Below are 13,871 nucleotides of genomic sequence, written 5' to 3' on the forward strand. Positions count from 1 at the left end.
GTTTTTTCCGAGACAGGGTTTCCCTGTTGTAGCTTTGGAGCCTGTTCTGGAACTCGCTCTATAGACCAGGCTGGCCTTGAACTTTTGTCTTCCAAGTGCTGGGATTAAAGGTGTGACCACCACTGCCCGGCTAACAAATGATATCTTCAGTCTTTCTTTTTTAAGCAATTAAGAGAAAACAGAGAGGAGAGGGGACATTCTAGACAGAGGCAATAGTGACATAATTATGTGAGGTCTGAGTGAAGACCCTTCCTTGTCTGCCGCAGGCCTGACTGGGCTGGAGTAATGGGAGTCAGGAGATGTTGAGGAAGCTGGTGTGGGCTAGCTCTTGGAGAGCCTGCTAATTCTGTTAAGGATTTGAACAGGGATGTGAAATGGTTAGGTTCAGTTTACAGAAGAAATGACTGTGAGTTCAGGTGCAGAATAGGTTAGCATTGGAATTTCCTGGTTAGACTTAGCCAAAGATGTCTTTAAACTTCTAGAGATACACTGAATAGCTTAACCTTTAAGGTACACAGATTGCTATGTATGTGAAAATGACTATCAGTAATATCAGTGACTGTGGCAATTGTGGTTGTTTTTTTTTAATGACCTTTAAGTGCTAAATACATTTAGCAAAATATTGAACCTGAGGTCAGATTCTGTTTATAGTTAATTTGCTCTTAAACTTGATCAAGTCTTTTAAGTTCTGAGCTTCCTTATCTGTAAATTTAAGAAACATGTGTTTAACTTAATTGTGTTAATCGCTTAACTCTAGTTCCCATATGGGCTGAGTCTTGCTGAGTCATTTTCTTAGACTGTGTGGGCGAGGCTTAATTAAAACCAACTAAGAAAACTTAATGATACCCCATACCTCTTCTGTACAAGTGTTATTTCATGTATGTTTCAGTTATTGTATCTCTGCCCCCACCTCCAGTTTTTTAAGAAGCAATCTCAATATATAGTCCCCTGGCCTGGAACATGAGATATCTGTGCCTCAGCCTGCAGGGTGCTAGGATTACAAATGTTACAATTTCTGCAGTTGAACCATCTGAGGTAGTGGTCTCTTCGACAGTAGCAGGCCCTAGCTAGTCGTATCTATAAAATTGCATCTTTGACTTTGTAGTTATTTGTTTTCAAATCTTTCTTTTCCACTATTTTTTAATTACTATTTTGTGTATGAATTTTTTTTGCCTGCATGTGTGTTTGTGTCCCACATGTATGCCTGATACTCACAGAGGCCGGAAGAGGGTCTTGGAATCTCTGGAACTAGAGTTGCAGATGGTTGGGAGCTGCATATATAGATCTGGATATATATATATAGCCCTGGATGACCTGGAACTCCCTATAGTAGACCATATTGGCCTCAAACGCAGAGAAATCCACCTGCCTCTGCCTTCCAAGTGCTGGAATCAAAGGCATGTACCACCATGCCAGGCTGATTTTTTTTTGTTTAATTCAAGCTTTTTAAAAAATAGACAAGATATATTAGTTTTAATTATGTGTATGGGGGGGGGGAGGTGTAGCCGAGAGCCCCTGGAGCTGGATTTACAAGCAGTTCTGAGCCACCTGACCTGATGACCTGAGTCCAGGGAACTGAACTGAACAGTTAGTTCTCTGCAGTACACATAGGCTGGGTGGTAGTGACACATGCCTTTAATCCCAGCACTTGGGAGGCAGAGCCAGGTGGATTTCTGTGAGTTCGAGGTCAGCTTGGGCTACAGAGTGAGATCCAGGACAGGCTCCAAAGCTACATAGAGAAACCCTGTCTCAAAAAACCAAACAACAACAAAAAGTACAGTACATGTGCCAAATGGTTGAGCCATGTCTCTAGTCCTAATTGTATTTTTAATTGTATGTGTGTGCCAGGGGTGCATGTGTGCCCGGGTATGAATATGTGGAGGCCAGAGGCATTGGATCCTTTGGGGCTAGAATTGGAGGAGAAGGTTGTGAACTGCCCAGTGTAACTGCCTGGTGTGGGTGCTGGGAACTGAACTCAGGTTCACTTGACTGTAAGAACAGTATGCATGGAGTTTAACCTCTGAGCCATCTCCCCAGCCCTACAGAATTAAAAAGTAAAAATTCAGACTTCTGAGTAGGGCTAGAGACTAATAGCGAGGCATTCAAAAAATCTTAACTCTCCAGTCATGGTTATAGATACCTTTAATCCCAGCTACTTGGAGAGTTGAGACTGGATGGTTCCAGGTCCAAGTTCTGTCTGGGCTATTATCAGTTCAATGCCTGTCTGAGCAACTCGGGGAGATCTGTCTCAAAAGGAAAGTAATAAAACAGGCTGGAGATAGGGCTGATAGAGCACCAGTCTAGCATGTGTACAGCTCTAGGGCCACTTTCCAGTCTGCCAGCAACAGTCATTTCTGTTTTTCAGTTTTTGAGACGGTTTCATATAGCCCAGGCTGGCCTCAAATAAAGCTGTGTAGCTAGCTCATCCTTCTACTTCCGTCTCTCAAGTGCTGGGCTCACAGGCTTGTACCACTGTGCCTGACTTTATTTTGGGGTTTCGAGACAAGATCTCTTTAGCCTGGAACTCCTATGTGGCTTAGGTCTTGGCTTCCTGAATGAGTGCTGGGATTACAAATTACAGGCATGAACCACAGCACTTAGCATGGTCAGATATTTTTGATAATAGTCTTGGTTTGGGAAAGCTGTATGTCAGTCTTAGATTTATCTTTTCATTGTCTGTTACATTGAGCTATACTGGACAGCTATATATTTTTATTTTGGAACTCTTTGGACTTGAAATGATGCATCCTTGGCTTTATCATAGGATCCAGCCGTCATGGTCTCCTAGTTTTGTTACAGTGCATGGAAGATGCACCTTTGCTTTCCTGCAATGAGAGCTTGCTGCAGGATGCTAGGTTTTCCCATGCAGTAGAGAACGGTGGGGCAAGAGAAATTTCGTTTCATTTAGCCTCTTCTTAAACAGGCATGTAAACTTTTATAATCATGTAATAAAGTCTGTATTATGTTGAGCCTCAAGGATTATTTCTTCTTGAATTTGTTTTTTTTTTTTGTTTGTTTGTTTAGGAATACTTAGAACTTTCTGGATTGCTTTTTCTTCCCTTCTTGTGGTCCTTTCGAATAGCAGTGAAGAGAGCATTGCCATTGTACAGGTGTAGGAGGCAGCTTGGTGACAGGCACTGATAATGTGACAGGTGTATCATGGCCAGGCCTTGAATGTGGGACTAGAAACTTACAGGTTTAGTTTGGCTCCACCTAAATTTCATTATCTGTACTGCTCTGCACCCCAAATAATGTCCATATGATAGACTTGGTGCACATGCCTGTAATTCCGGCACTTGGGCGTATGAGGCAGGGAGACCACTGGGAGTTCAAGGCCAACCACCAACCGACCTGTCTTACATAGCAAGTACCAGGTCAGCCATTGCTAAGAAGCAAAACGTGCTGTCCCTCAAAACAAACCCCAGAAACAGTGAGTTTGTGGTAAGCCCTGACCTTTGTGTGAATACATGGGGAGTCACTCTGAAACAGCTGCCTCATTGTGAGACTTCTTCCAAGGAAAAGCACCTTTGAGGTAGTTGGAATTAATCTTTTTTTTTTTTTTTTTTTTTTTTTTTTTTGTAATAACAATGGTTGTTCAGACTTGAGGACTTGGCTAATACTTTGTCAAATGAACCAAGTGACAGTATTTGCTGCTGCTGATAAAATGCATGCTTTACAGTTCTGGAAACGTTGTGTGATCCTCTGTGGCCTGTTTTCCCGATAATTGAATTTTCTCCTTCCATGCATGGTGGCTCATGCCTGTAATCTAGCACTTGGTGAAGTGGGAGCAGGAGGAACTCTGTAAGTTAAAGGCCAGCTTAGACTACAGAGTGAGACACTTTCTAACACAAAACAAAACAATTAAAAATCTGGTAAGTTCCACAGTGATAATAAACATGGCCTTTTCTCCCTATACTGTAATGAAATGTGTCAGCATTTTATTAAGGAACTTGTAAGTCAATAAACTTGAAATTCCGAATGGCCAAAACATGACGTTAAAAATCATCCATGGCTCCAGGTGTTGGTGGCGCACACCTTTAATCCCAGCACCTGGGAGGCAGAACCAGGAGGATCTCTGTGAGTTCGAGGCCAGCCTGGTCTACAGAGTGAGTTCCAGGACAGCCAGGACTGTTTGACAGAGAAACCCTGTCTCGAAAAACCAAAAAAAAAAAAAAAAAAAAAAAAAAAAAAAAAAAAAAAAAAAAAAAAAAAAAGAAATCGTACATGAGGAAGATCCATTGAAAGTATGAAGTGACTAATGGGTTTTAGTGTAGTAATATATGAAAACTTCAGCAATAGGGCTTCAGATTCCAGATTGCAGCTATCTTTAAGAAATGACTGCTGAGCCAGGTAGTGGTGGCACACACCTTTGATCCCAGCACTTTGGAGGCAGAGGCAGGTGGATCTCTGTGAGTTCTAAGCCAGGTCTACAGAGCAAGTTCCTGGACAGCCAGGGTTGTTATACAGAGAAACCCTGTTTTTAAAAATGAACAAACAGAAATGTAAAGAAAAGAAAGAAATGACCACTGGGCTTGGTGGTGCAGTGTTCAGAAGAATTAGAAGCCTGGAAGCCAAACTGATCTGTTTTGTAGTGCTAAGAAAATCTAAATGCAGAGCTCCCCCTTTTCCAGATACATATCTGTATGCAACTCGATTTTTCTCTATGACTTTATATTCTTTACCTGTGTCAGCCAAGTATACTGTAGCAAACTGAATGCGGAAGCACCTAAAACTTACTGCTGTCTGTCAGGGTAAACACCAGTTACAAAACCTTAACATCATGCCATTTTTCTCACTAGGCTTATTTTATTTCGGATAATGTTATTTTTTAATGAAAATGTTATTTATGTTAACACGCAGTATGTTTATTATTTTCAAACATGCTAGTCATCTGCTTAAATTTTTCTTAGTTTTAGTTTCTAGTATGATAAATACAAATTGGCATAAACCATATGGCAAAAGCTTAATTGGGTCCTCAGTAATTTGGGGACGTAAAGGACAGAAGAAAAATTATGAGGAACCGTTGACATGCCTCTTTTCTTCTGTGTACATGTTGAGGTCATGAAATGTGCCTGAGAGACAGGTTTGTGCTGTGTGTGTCCCATCAGAAAACAGATACCACTCTAGGTTTAATTTAGAGTATTGCTGTTTGTTTTAAAGAGAAAGAGAAGGTTGGGCGTGGCAGCACAGGTCTGCTATCCCAGAACTCTGGGGGTAGAAGTAGGATGACGCTTGCAAGTCTGCTCTACAGCAGGTTCCAGACTAGCCAGACTGCAGAAAAGGAAAAGGAAAAGAGGGATTAACAGTGGAGTTGTTTCAAAAGTGGTGGAAGGCCCGGTTTGGAAGAACAGACGGGAGAAGGGGTTATTATACAAAGAAGGAGCCGCCGCCTTCTGTGGGCTGCAGTTCTTAAGTATGTACTTAACTTCTTGTTGAATATTGGAGGTAGTCTTTCTGCTCAGCGAGGCGTGGAGGTCCATACCTGTAGACTGAAGTGGGAGGATCACTTGAGCTTGTGAGTTCAAGACCAACCTGGACAAGACTCATCTTAAAACATGGTTTTCGTTTTCATTGCTGTGACTGATGTGCTGTTGAACTAATGCCCTGTGCTGGACTGCCCACTACTGTTGCCTGTGAGTAGAGGCAGAGCCGCTGGGTCTGTTGGAGCTGCTACCAGAATCAGATGGCTTGCTGTTTCCTCTTCCATTTCATTTCCTGCTAGGATGTTTAATTAGCAGATTCTGTCCAGAGCCAGGCTTTCAGAGCTTTACTATAGATGAGAATCAGAATAGGAGACTAAAAGCTTCACGTAGTTAACAGGTAAAGTTGGTTTTCACGTTGTTTTTTTTTTTTTTTAAATTTGTTTGTGTGTGCATGCACATGTACATGTGTGTGTGCATGCAGGCACATGTGTATTCAGGCACACATGCCCATGTGCATATACATGGAGGCCTGAGGAAGAGGTCAGATCTCTCTCTCTCTCTCTCTCCTTTATTCCCTTGAGTCAGAGTCTCTCACTGCACCTGGAGCTTACCATTTTTCAACTAAACAGGCTGTCCAGTAAGTTCTGGGGCTTCCCCTGTCCCTCCCCGCTCAGTGAGGCGTTTACAGGTACATGCAGCTACAACCGGCTTCTATGTGGATGTTAGGAATCCAGACTCAGGTCCCCATGCTTGTACAGCAAGTGCTCTTATCCATTTTCCCATCTCCCCAGCTCTACAGTTTTTTAAGCAGTTGATGAAGGCTGAAGTAATGCGTTAGTGGTTAAGAGCACTTGTTGCCCTTCCAGAGGACCTGACTGAGTTCTGTTCCCAGAACCCATGTGGGACAGTTCACAACTATCTGTAACTCTAACTCCAGGGGATCTGATGCCTCCAGTTTCCTCCTGCGCCTCTACCCACACATGCACATATCCACATGTAGATATACATACCTATATCTAATTAAAAAAAAAACACAAAGATGTTTTTTACAAGAACCAGCTAATGTAATCAGTTTAGTATAATAGCTGTCTAGGCTTCTTCAGTGGTGGCTTCAAGCTCTTCTCCTGACTCAGTACAGATGGAAATTATCTTAACAGTCTTAGGACTGTTGAAGTCAACCAGTCACTTGAGGATGCTCATCTCATCCATGTCTAGAACCTTCACCACAGGGTGTTTTTGCTGTAGTGATTCTCAAAGGGTATGGGAACTGGTCCTTTGACTTTCTTTTTTTTTTTTTTTTTTTTTGGGGGGGGGGTGTTTTCGAGACAGGGTTTCTCTGTGTAGCTTTGCGCCTTTCATGGGACTCACTTGGTAGCCCAGGCTGGCCTCAAACTCACAGAGATCCGCCTGGCTCTGCCTCCCGAGTGCTGGGATTAAAGGCGTGCGCCACCACCGCCCGGCCGGTCCTTTGACTTTCTAATCTTTCCCTTCACCCCTCTGACCAAGTCAGCACACACCACCAGAAACTTCCTGTTGCGAGTAGACAGTGGTGAGTGAGGAGCTGGAGCCAGTGAAGCACAGCTCCATTACAGCCTGGCTGCTGTCTTTCACTGAGGCAAAGGGCAGAAGGAACAGACTAGAGCTCTAGAGTCCTATGAAGGAAGCTAAAATGGTAGTAGATTATGGTCAGAACCCCAAGGTTTGATTTAATAGAAAGAGTTGGAGAGAGCTTTTCAAGCGGTGGGTCAATATGAATGAAATGAGATTAGAGTAGAGGAAATTATTATAAGAGAAGGTAATATTGCACTTTAAAAATTCAGTTTATTATTATTTATGTGCGGGTGGTATGTGGGGGCACTTGTATGACAGTGTGCATATGTAAGGCAGAGGACAGTTGTTGCCTGGGTTCAAGGGATCATGAAACCCAGGCTTCCAGGCCTGAGTGTCAAGCACTAGTTTCTGTGAGCCATCTCACCGGCATCGTTATACTGAATTTTAAGAGAAAGCTATAAACAGTGGCAGCGGAATTTGAACTTTACCTGGTAGAAGTTTTTTTTTTTTAATTTTATTTATTTATTTTGTATACAGCATGTATGACTACAGGTCAGAAGAGGACACCAGATCTCATTGCAGATGGTTGTGAGCCACCATGTGGTTGCTGGGAATTGAACTCAGGACCTCTGGAAGAGCAGTCGGTGCTCTTAACCGCTGAGCCATCTCTGCAGTCCCCCCTGGTAGAAGTTTAAGAGCAAGAATGACATAATGAAAGAAAGGAACAGTATACAGCGTTGGAAGACAGAATGGTGGGGGCATGAAACAGAAGAGGCTATCGGGACTGCTTTGGAGGCTGGTGGTCTGAGCATGGGATGATGGGAAGGCAGGAAAGAATCTCCTGGGACTGGAGTTATAGATAGTTATGAGCTGCCAGGTGGGTGCAGGGAGTCGAACCCAGGTCAACCTTAATCACTGAGCCGTCTCACCCCCCACCCCCCAACTACTTAACTTTTAAAAGCAAAAAGGTTTGAGCACTTCCAGATCTGATCACTACAAAGTAACTGGTACACAACCAGTGTTCTAGCCTAAGTAGCTAGGAAACAGGACAAAGCATATGAAACAACTGCTCCCTGTGAAAAGGAAAAAAAATAGAGCCCTGTAATCTGCTCAGGTTTCTGTCTGAAACTGGATTCCAGTGCACAGTTCAAGCAGAGAAAGGCAGTCTTCTCAGGCCAAAGGGAATAAAAAGTACAGGCTGGATGGAAGGCAGGAATTTGTAGATTAAAGAGTGAGATACAGAAATCTTCAGAAGAGCCCCTTTTTGTCTTTGGCTGACTTTGGGTGAGGCTCACAGGCTGGGCAGGTAGCAACTATGAAGAACTTGGTAGATGTTATTGGCACTCACAGGTTGGGAGACAGTCTAGTTTGTAATGTGTGGAGCAGATCCTTATCATTAAGGATAAAGTAACCCGAGAAAGACCGTTTTAGCCCCTCCCTAAAGGGGAAGTGGGAAGGATAGAGAAAAGAAAAAGAGGTTGATAAGCCTTCAACCAATTAAGCCAGGGTTGAGGTGTAGTTTAGTGGTAAAGAGCTTGCAGACCATGCAGGAGGCACTGGCTTCTATTGCCAGTGTCACAAAGTAAGCCAAAGCGATTAAGCCAGTTCTCAATTATCTGCCACAAGGGCAAAAACCCAACATTGAAAATAGTCCTTATACCATTATAACCAAGTGTGGTGATTCGCACTTGTAACTCCAGTATTTGGGAGGGGCAGAAAGATCAAGAATTCAAAGCCAGCCGTGGCTTTGTTAGAGAGTTCAAGGTCAGCTTTGGCTGCATGAGAAACTGAGACAGAAGAATCTTGCGGGTTAAAACTAACCTGGACTTCTCTACATAGTAAGTTCAAGGCCAGCCTGCACTGTGAGGTCCTTTCTAAAATTAAAGGACTACATATTCATCAACAAGTATATAAAATAAGTTTCCAATCCATATTAATAGGTAAATAAATGGGAAAATATAACCTTTACCTAGAGAAGAGTGAGTTTGTTTGTAGGTCCAGAAATGGAAAGATGGCAGGTTTAGAAGACAGTTGCCATGAAACACTTAAAGGAAAACATGATCAGGACATCATGACAGGGTAAGAACAAAAGACCCAGTGAAGCTTCTAGAACTGAAGGATTCAGGATCTGAAATGAAAAGTTCAGTCAGGGATCTCTACAAGTTACACACTCTAGAAGAAAGGGAAAGAAAAGTTAATAGAAACTATTTACACTGAAGCACAGGCCAGCAAACAGACACCATGGCAGTGATGTCTGGGACAGTATCACCTGGTCTAACACACACGTGTCATTGGAGTCTGGGAAAAGGTGGTTTGCAGGAAAAGTATTTGATAACTAATGGCTGAAGAATTTTCAAATACAGTAAAAGCTGTGAGCCTCTAGGCTAATGAACCTTGGTAGGATGACTACAAAGAAAAGAGCACCAAGACCCATCCTACTCAAGTTACTGAAACCGGAGTTAAAAAGGAGCGAGCGGTATGGAGCTGGAGAGGCTGATTTGTGTTTTGGACCACTTGTACTTGCAGAGGACCCTGCTTCTATATCTAGCATCCACATGGGTGCTTACAGCCATCTTAATCCCAATTCCAGGGGATCCGTTACTCTCTTCTAACCTTGATGGGTATCAGGCATGAACATGGTGTTCATACCTACATGCAGGCAAAACACTGATACATTTAAGAATAAATAGGCATAATATAAGCCACATGTGATGGTAGATACCTATAGTCCCAGCACTTAGGATGCTGAGGTAGAGGGTTTCAAGTTCAAGACCAGACTGGGCTAGGTAACAAGACGCAGCCTCAAAAACAAAACTTATTAAAGTGGGGTGGGATGGAGTGGGGTGAGGTAGGGTGGGATCAGAATGATGTGTTGAGGGATTAAGATAGGAACATCTATTGATTTCTTTTAATCAAAAATAACATAAACTCAGGAAATCCTAAATTGTAGTACAAATGAATAACAAAACAGTTGTAGGATTTAGAACAGCACCAATAGAATGTGTATAAAATGGGTTATTGGATTAGTTTATATTAGAGGCTGCATAATATCACAGTTGCTGTCTGGAGATCTTGGGAAGCCAATAGCTACTTGGTTCAGAAAGCTGAGCATGTCAAAGCCAAAAGGATCAATGATGCCATCCTAGTTTGAGACTTGAAGCCTTAGAAGTTCCAAGTCACTGGTGTGATCTACCCATAAAGATAGAAGAAGCTGGGAGTCTGGGCAAGGATAGCAGTAAGAAGAGTCAAGCTTGAGCAGCGTGCATAAGCGTCCCTTCCACTCTTTGTTTGTTTGTAGACAGGGCTTTGTGTAGCCTTGGCTGTCCTAAAACTAGCTCTGTAGACCAGGCTGGCCTTGAACTCACAGAGCTCCACCTGCCTCTGCCTCCCGAGTGCTGGATTAAAGGCGTGTGCCTCTGCTCCCTGACATCCCCCCCCTTTAATTGAAACAAGGGTTGTACATTGCACATGTACTCTACAACTGAATTATGCCCCCCAACTCTGACCTCATTTATTGTGTGGGAATAATAATGTGGAGTAGGGTTGTTGAAAGCATTTAGTGGTTATCCAGGCAAAGAGCATCTTGGAGCAATGCTAAGCATACTGTGCAATGTTGATTAAGCTATTATTACTGTATGAAAAGACCCTTATCCTTTGATATACTCTCAAGACACTCGTTTGCATGCACATACAGGGTAAAAAAAAAAGAATGTCCATATTAGAAAGTGGCTGTTTTGAAATACTGTTAGTGTGCTGTTTGTGAAAGAACTGAGGTTGGAACCTGGTTTCTTAAATCCTAGACCAGAAGACATTCAAAGGTGACTGTATTTGATTTTTTTTTTTTTTTTCCTGTTTTCGAGACAGGGTTTCTCTGTGTAGCTTTGCGCCTTTCCTGGAACTCACTTGGTAGCCCAGGCTGGCCTCGAACTCACAGAGATCCGAACTCACAGAGATCCGCCTGGCTCTGCCTCTCCAGTGCTGGGATTAAAGGCGTGCGCCACCACCGCCCGGCTTGTATTTGATTTTTAATCCCTCTCGGAGACACTTGATTTTACTTGATAAAAACTGTAAGTGTTGACAGTTTGTAAACTGGTGAACTTCAGCTCTCTGGAGCTCAGTGCATGGCTGCCTACGCTGATCATTGACAGCGCAGTGGCTGGAGGGTGCGCTTCGTCTTCTTGCCACTGGATGGTGCTTGTGTAACACTGAAGTTGGATAGGTTGGCTGGCCTTGAATGTGCCCTGCTCCTCATGCCTCTGACTCCCCAGCAATGCTCTCATAGGCATGTGCCACCATATGGCCCGGTGTGTTTTCTGATGTGGTTTCTCTCTTGAGCAGCTGAATATTGACACACATGTGTACTGTAGTAAATGAAGTACTCTTTTAAGCTGAATCTCAGGAATCAATAGAAAGTAAAAATTCTGTGAGTGTGTTCTACATAAGCATAACCTGTTTGGGGGACATTGCTCATCGGATCAAATCCTGTATTTGTCTGTTTCAGCAGATGACAGGATTGCAGCAGAATCTGATTATTCCCCTTGGCACATCTTAGAGGGTTATTGTTATGCTCTCCTGTCTTCTCAGGCAGCTGAGCTAGTTAGTTATTTTTGCTCTGGTCCCTAAATTTTAAAAAGATGATTTATTATTTTATATGCATGGGTGTTCTCCTGCATGCTTGTATGTCATCACATGTGTGCCTAGTGTCCACAGAGGTCAGAAGAGGGCATTGGGCCCTCTGGAACTGGAGTTACAGACTGTCATGAGCTGCCATGTGAGTTGCTAGGAATTAAACCCCTGTCTTCTAAAAGAGCAAGTGCTCTTAACTGCTGAGCCAATTCTGTAGTCTTGATCCCTAACTTTTATCCTAAGCCTTTCTGGTTAATTTTCCACATTTAGCTATATACTGGGTATATATGGGAGTATAAAAACTACATGCTGGTATAGCAAAAGTATTTACTTAGGAAAAAGTTAAGAGCTGTAAAGTTGTCTTTGTAAGCTGTGCGTGGTGGTACATGCCCATAATCCTAGCCACTTGCAAGAGGATAGAGAGCTTGAGACCATTGTGAGCTTTACATAGCCAGACCCTATCTCAAAACAAATAGATTGGGACTGCAGGAGGAAAACTGGAGTGGCCATGCTAAGAAACATGAGTATCTTTGTTTTACACAGTGATGATCCAGTCAACATTTTCCGTGTGGTAGAGAGGGTGTACTTGCAAATATGGCTCCTTGGTTGACCTAATGTTGATTTCTGTTGATATAGTAGGTACAACAAATCCTTACCCTGAAATCCTTACCCTGTGCCCACCTTTCTCAGACAGTTTTGGCTCTTTCTGTTAGTAGGCTGTATTTCTGTAACCAAACCAAACCAAACAAAACAAAACAAAAAAAAAAAAAAACAAAAAACAAAACCCAAAAAGCAAAAGTTTTTAGGTTCCCATTCTTACTGTTGTGGAACATAGGAATTCAGTACCACAGGACGTTCCTGGTACCCCATTGTCCTCTTCTCAAATAATAACAGACATTTGGTCACTGCTTAACCAAGCAGTACACTGTAGTTACGTTTGCCTTCTTTTTCTTCTTTAGTTTATAGTCCCTTCCTTTCACAGCCACCCAGATTTTCAGGTACTCTCCTTCAACTCAGACAGAATCAGTAGACCTTGTTTTTTGTAGATTGTATTGCTATTTCTTCTTCCATAATCTACCCCTGGGCCCAGTAGACACCCCTCCTCTTCTTTTTCCTCCTCCTCCTCCTCCTCCTCCTCCTCCTCCTCTCTCTCTCTTAAAAAGACCAGGTCTCATGTAGCTCAGACTGACCTTGAACTTGCTATGTAGCCGAGGCTCAACTGCCTCCTGAGTGCAGGGTTGATAGTGTGAAGCGCCCCTCTGGAAAATAATTTACTTCTGTTGCTCTCCAGGCCAGTTTGACCTTTTTCATCACTGATAGCGAATTCTATGTCCTTCTCTCGGTTTGGTAAAACTATCTCCTTGTGGCTGTCTACAGGATGTGTGTGTAGAGAAATTCACATTGTGCCTCAGAATGCTTTCACTTGGTAGAAGGAAACCCAAAGAGAACTAGGAGAAAGGGTGTAAAGATTGATGTGCACATGTATGCCAGAGCCACATAGAAGCATGAAATTCAAAGAAGAGTCAGATGGTGGAAGCTTAACTGTCCTTTTGAGAAAGAGAGTGTGCTCACGGCTTGCTGTGCTTCTCTCCCTTCCTGCCGTGGTGACAGATAGCTGCCGGCCAACAGAGAAAGAAAGGCTTCCTGTAGCCACAGTTCTGGGCTAAGTCACCAGGAGAGCAGTCCCAGTGGTAGGAGCTTAAAGCAGCTGTCACATCACATCACATCCCAAGCAGAGAGACAAGGATGGACACACGCCACTTGCTCGCCTGTGCTCAGCTCCACTTCTCCAGTTTGACACGGTCCAGAATCCTCTGCCTAGAGAATGGTGCTTCCCACAGGGGTGGTCTGCCCATGTCAATAAACTTAATGACATGCTAACAGCAGTCCAATGTGGACAGTCCCTCATTAAAACTCTCTTCCCAGTTGATTCTAGGTTGTGTCAAGTTGACAATTAAAGCTAACCATCACATTTGTGCAAGCATGAGCTCCTGAGTTCAGATTCCAGGACTCAAAAAGCCCTTGTAAGCTTTCCCCCGGTGTTTTCTGGGACGTGTCTTGGTGTAAGTCATCCTTTATTCATGCAGTACTTGATGAGTCTTTCAGTTCAAAAGTAGATCTTTTTGGTTTTAAGTTTTAGAGAGCGAGTGGTGAACGTTGACTGAATGTGGTCCTGAAAGAAATTCAAGGCGTTTAGGATGATGTTTCTTTTTAATTTTTCTAAAATTTATTTTTACTTTGTGTGTATGATTTTTTTTTTTGCCTACCCTT

The 13,871-nt window shown here is 42.9% G+C and overlaps 1 protein-coding gene across 1 annotated transcript in view; it reads left to right on the plus strand.

Annotated features, from left to right (window-relative positions):
* Rab10 (RAB10, member RAS oncogene family) overlaps positions 1 to 13,871 on the plus strand; it is a 53,206-nt gene that overhangs the window by 20,541 nt on the left and 18,794 nt on the right. The window lies entirely within an intron of this gene.

Source organism: Peromyscus maniculatus, chromosome 22 (genome assembly GCF_049852395.1).
Source record: "Peromyscus maniculatus bairdii isolate BWxNUB_F1_BW_parent chromosome 22, HU_Pman_BW_mat_3.1, whole genome shotgun sequence".
Taxonomy (NCBI): domain Eukaryota; kingdom Metazoa; phylum Chordata; class Mammalia; order Rodentia; family Cricetidae; genus Peromyscus; species Peromyscus maniculatus.